Genomic DNA, 5881 nt, shown 5'->3' with positions numbered 1-5881 from the left:
TCTACATGATCCAAGCTGATTGGAGCAGGCATTGCACCTCCTCTAATGCTTGATCTCATTTGCATCTTAGCCAAAAGGCCAGGATGCCATTTTTAAAAATTGCTTCAAATGAAGCCTCAGTGTAACCTCATTGACTTCTATCATGTGCAAGCTCAAAAACGACACTTGACCTCAGCCACAAAGCCGAGAAGCTTTTCAGATGGAATTTCAGATGGAATCTGTCATGGTTTTTTAAAATCCAATTCAATCAAATCAAGTCCAATCAGAGTCTCAACAAGTTGAGACATTCCTGATCCAAGCTGACAAGACAGAGCTCTCACCTCCTGTCTTGGGCTTGATCTACATGATCCAAGCTGATTGGAGTAGGCATTGCACCTCCTCCAAGGCTTGATCTCATTTGTATCTTAGCCAAAAGGCCAAGATGCCGCTTTTAAAAATTGCTTCAAATGAAGCTAAAATATAACCTAATGACTTCAACCAAGCACAGCATGTTGATACTACACTTGATCTTAGCCAAAAGGCCGAGAAGCGACCATGGTTTTCCTCTGAGCCGCTCAGCTTCTGCCATAACTTTTAAAAGCAGGCAGAAGCATGGCTGCCTTAATCATGTGATCTATGCAAAACCAAAGACCTTTCTCCAATAAGGTAGGGGGGTTGGATCGATACACATCCAGCATTGAGGCCTATCACACTTTGTGTTTTGAGACGAAGGACCACCACAATACAATGAAGTGTCGATGAGACTAATTTCAAGTTTGTCTAACATCCATTGAGTTTCAACGTCTCGATTGTCCGTTGTGAGGCATGAAGATGGATCAGCTGCTATCATTGTCGTTTTGCTTAGAGTTCATCCTTACAAAAGCACATGTGATTTTCACAAGTGGCTGGGATTCTTCAAATTATAATGAGATATTTGCTTGGGTTTTGGATCTTGTCTGGAGCTGATCTTGCCAAAGTCTCAAGATGTGTCATCAGCCATCTTAAAAACCGTTGTGTCCATTTTAAAAATGGCTTTAAATCTGTAACATCGTTATGCCTGTACTGGGCATGACAGTCACTTTTCTCGGATTTTAATGCAACTTACAAGGTTTTCTAAAACTATTCTCACTGAAATGCATGCCGTGTTTTCCATATCTTTGAATGCATTTTTATGGCATGAGTCGCATTCAAATTTAAATTTTCCAATTGTAGGTTCTTAAATATGCTGCTCGCGATGTGCTAAATGAATTGAAACTTACATTTTCATACTTTATTATAATAAGAATTATACTGTTGTTGGTTCTGCACTTTCCTTGAGCCCTGATTGTTTAAGCTGATTTCCGCCATTTATGTCCATTTTACATTCAGGCCTGTGCCAAGCCAGATAACAAAGTAGCTTAGCCCTAATCTTAGAAGAGCCCTCACAGAGAGGGGAAATTTTCATTCCATCATTTGCACTGGATTTAAACACAGGTTCCAGAGGTAAATTCACAATGTGCTAACTCACTGCATGTGGCCAGTCCCTGCTGTGACTGCTGTTAATAGGGAGAAGGTATCTTGATGTGATAACCTGCATACATTGTATAGAAATTATCTTTCGCTTTTATGCTCAGCTGAACCTGAAAAATAAAACTAAGAGACCGAAAGATGAAGATGCTGCAGTAATGAAGACTGAGGCTAAGATCATTAATTTATTTAATCAGATCGGACTCCTGTTCTGTAAAAGAATAATAACGACATATTTATATGAATAATTATCCTCCAGAAAAATACTTTAATTTTCATCCCATGGTAAAGTATTCTTTTCAAACTACACTTGGGCCTGTCATCTCATTTTACATCAAAATGTCAGGCTCAGCAGATAGTTGGTGCTTTGGTAAAAAGGACATTATCTACATTCAGAGAATACCTGCCATTATACTGTGTAACTGTAGACTGTGGCTGGTATTGTTGACTCCGTACAACAACATAAGAAACTCCTTGATCCAGTTTCTATTTGTTTCTATGCCAACTCGAGTAAACAGCCACAAAGGCCTATGCGGCCAGTCTTTTTTTTGGGCTAGATAAAAATCTAAGCTGTTTGATCTAGCTCACAATCAAGGTTTTGAAGTTATTTAAGAAGAGCCTATTTGGATACTGTTATGACCCGAAGCAACTCCAACGGAAAGAGTGATAACAATGAAGCTATTATCTATTCTCTATTGTCCACTTACAGCAGTGCAGCAGATGGAAAAATGAAATCTCTGATAAGTATCTCAGAGCAGATTGTCAGAAAAATGATGATTTGAAAGCACAGTCTAATCTGAAGAAAGGTACCCAACGGAAGACAGAGATACTAGTGTTAGCGTATTAGATGTTTAGCAATAATTTCATTGTATGTCGCTACATGGTTTGTATGACTGTATTATGTGTAGTATCCTGCACCAGAACAATTATATTTTTGTCCACCCATTAGATATGGTTCCAAAAATATGAGCACAAAAAGCAGTATGCAGAGAAAGAACTTTTTTCTGACTATCAATTATTCTCTTTTTAAAACAATATGCTTCTTTTCTAGACCGATTTTAGTGTAACTGGTGGCATTGACTCATTTCTTTCTGAGGAAATTTGAATATTACTGATCTAATTTGACACTGAAATGTCAATTTGGGCAAATTTTCTTGATATTGCAACCCCGAGATTGTTCCCTGAAAATCTCCTGCTACTTTTTTGCATAGTTCCATCATTGCACAAGTTTCCTTGATTTATGGAAATAATTTGCTGGGAGAGGGGGAGGCAGTGGCGCAGTGATATTGTCACTGGACTCGTGAGCTAGAGACCCAGGGTATTGCGCTGGGGACCATGGTTCGAATCCCACAGCGGCAGGTGGTGAAATTTGAATTCAATAAAAATCTGCTGGAATTAAAAGTCTAATGGTGACCATTGTCAATTGTTAATGGGCACAAGTGGTTAGCACTGCTGCCGCACAGCGCCAGGCACCTGGGTTTAATTCTGGTCTTGGGTGACTGTGTGGAGTTTGCACATTCTTCCTGTGGCTGTGTGGGTTTCCTTTGGGTGCTCCAGTTTCCTCCCACAGTCCAAAGATGTGCAGGTTAGGTTGATTGAACATGATAAATTGCCCCTTAGTGTCAGGGGGATTAGCAGGGTAAATATGTGGGTTGACGGGGTTAGGGCCTGGGTGGGATTTTTGTTGGTGCAGGCTTGATAGGCTGAATGGCCTCCTTCTGGACTGTAGGTATTCCATTCTAAATTTACAATCAAGAATATAGAAGCAGCACAGACCAAACTCCACTGATGTTAATGTAACTGAGATTTGTGGAGTTGGGTAGAACTTTACTTCATCACATAACATATAATTCTTACTGAGGCTTGCATGGTGCTTAAATAAAGTGACTGCTCAGTGTACATGAAATCTTTCGGAAATAAAATAAATGCTGGAAAAACTGAACAGGTCAGGTGGAATCTGTGATCACAGTTAATGGGCCTGATTCTCCAATCTCTCCAGATGGCTGGTGGGAATCCTGGTAAATGGGGTATCGGCTGGAAATCGGGAATCCTGATGGGTGTGAAGGCTCTTGGGATTCACCTGACCTGCTCTGCCGGCCTGGAGCAGGCAGCAACCTGATAATTATGCACGTTGCTCATTTTAAATGTCATCAGCAGTTTGACAGCCAATTCACCAGCTTCCCGCCATTCACCCGCCAGCGGTAACGGCACCGGGCGGGATTTACAGTTGCTACCCACAGGCAGTGACCTGGTGTGCTGGAAGTCAAGCACCAGCATCCCCTCAGCAAAGAGGGGCATCCTCCCCCCCACCACCACTCAAATCACGAGTCACTCCCCTCACACACCATGCAGCATGAGGATAACCTGACCCGACCAATACACCACCCAATAAGGCCCCCTCTCCACACAGACCCCCACTCCCCCCACTCAGCCTCCCTTCGAGCCATCCCACCACCACCCTTTACTCTCCCCCCCCCCGCCCACCCCCCGACCCCCACCACCCCCCTCCATCCACTGGCCTTTTTTGAAAATGACACCCGCCCCATGGGCCTCTCTCGAACCCTGTCCCTCACCCACCCTCTCTTGACACGCTCCCTCCCCCCGTCCCACCCATGGCCTCTCTCGAACACCCCCTCCAAACCAGCATCTTTCAAACCTGCCCCCACCTTCTCTTGAACCCCACCCCTCCCAGCCTCTCTCACCCCACCTCCCCGTCCACCCCGGCCTCTCTCACCCCACCCCTCCCTCCCCCACCAGCCTCTCTCGACTATCCCACCCAGTCTCTATTTATCCCTTCACCGCCATCGTACCCCTCAGCCTCTCCCTACCCCCTTCACCCACTTCCTTGGCCCCTTCCTTCGCCCTCACCCCTGAGTCCAGTCTCTCCCTACCTCCTCCCCCACCCCTGGCATCTTCTTCCCCCCTCCCCCGCCCCGACTTCTCTCAGCCACGAGTCCCAGCCTCTCTTGATGCCTCTCCTAGCATCACCCTGAGCTGACCACCCTGCAATCCTGACCCTCCTCCAGCACTGTCCCCCTGATGCTGAGGCCCCTAACCCGAACCGCCTGCCCCCCTGAGCCTGCTGACCTTAACCTCGACCCCCCCAGTCCTCTGGCCCCACTGCCTCTGACTTCAAATCCCCCACAATCTGGACCACTCCCTCAGAGCCCTCACACCGCCACAACCTCCCCACACATTCCGCCAGCCTCCCCATACTTAATTTGTTCCAACAGTCCTCACTGTTCCCTCACCATCTTCAATATGCAACAGGGCCAGCTGAAAAATAGTAATGAGGGGATAGATGGAGAGGGGATGGGTAATGTCGGGGGTGGGGTGGAGGGGGGATGGGTAATGTGGGGGTGGGGGTGGAAAGGGGATGGGTAATGAGGGGGGGTGGGGGTGGGGTCAGGTAATGAGGGGGTGGGGGCGGATAATGAGTGAGAGAGGAATATGGGTGTGGAGAGGGGAATGCGGGAGATTGGGGGCACTGAGGAAGAAAATTGCTTTGGTTGAGGGACGGGGGTTGCTATGCGGGAATGGCTGTGGAGAAAATTGCTCCAGGGATGGTGGGGGTGGTGGTAGTTGATGGGGAGAGAACTACTGCCATTGGGTTGGGGAGGCAGTTAGGTGGGCATGATGGGGAGTGAGGGGCTGGGGGGCGATGGCGGGTTTATGCTTTGTTGTAGGTCATTAATAAAAAGTACCTCATTAAAACAGTGTCTGCTTTTCCTCAAGTTAATTCAGGTTTATGGTGTTTGAAGCTATTGAAATCAGAAAAATCAGAAACATGGAAAATAATCTCTATGATCGTTTCTGGTGTCCGAATGCTTAAGTGATGTTACCAAATGCAAATGTTTGAGCATTGGGATTTAGGGCACTTGATGACATTGATTTTAGTTCTTACAATGTCAAATGATAATTAAATGATGGCTTTTGAGCACAATTAATAACAAACCAGTGCAAATGAATGCTGTTGAAGATAATGATGTCAAATTTTCCAGGTAGGTTCCCAGATAATAAGCTCTAAGCTCTATGTAAATGAACCATATTGTAAAGTCTCAATCAGATGAGTCGATGAAGTAACTTTAACTTGTATTATGTACCTTAATGATTCATTACCATGAAGGATTTGTTGAACTATCCTGTGTATATATTTAGAGGTGGAATCTTGCTTCACTGTGCAGACCACAGACAAACCTGTTCCAAATCGTGTCATTCAACACATCACCAAATTCACAATATTCTCCAAGATTTTTTTTTAGCACTGCCATGAATTGACTCCCCCTCTTCTTGGATTATTTTGTGGAATCTGAAGTGCTCTGCAAATACCAAAAGCTTTGGTGAAAAATGTGCTTGCAGCGTATCTACAGTTTGTTCATATGTTTTAGTGTCTGGC

General features: G+C 45.0%; 1 non-coding gene across 1 annotated transcript; it reads right to left on the bottom strand.

The window, feature by feature from the left end:
* Positions 1–341: 341 nt before the first annotated feature.
* On the bottom strand, positions 342–533 carry LOC144492007 (U2 spliceosomal RNA). Its single transcript, XR_013497561.1, has one exon. It is a non-coding gene; the product is annotated as a U2 spliceosomal RNA (small nuclear RNA).
* Positions 534–5881: the final 5348 nt, after the last annotated feature.

The sequence above is a fragment of the Mustelus asterias genome, chromosome 3, assembly GCF_964213995.1.
Source record: "Mustelus asterias chromosome 3, sMusAst1.hap1.1, whole genome shotgun sequence".
NCBI lineage: Eukaryota > Metazoa > Chordata > Chondrichthyes > Carcharhiniformes > Triakidae > Mustelus > Mustelus asterias.
Note: the sequence above shows the minus strand (reverse complement) of the source record. Positions and strands in the feature narration are given on the sequence as shown.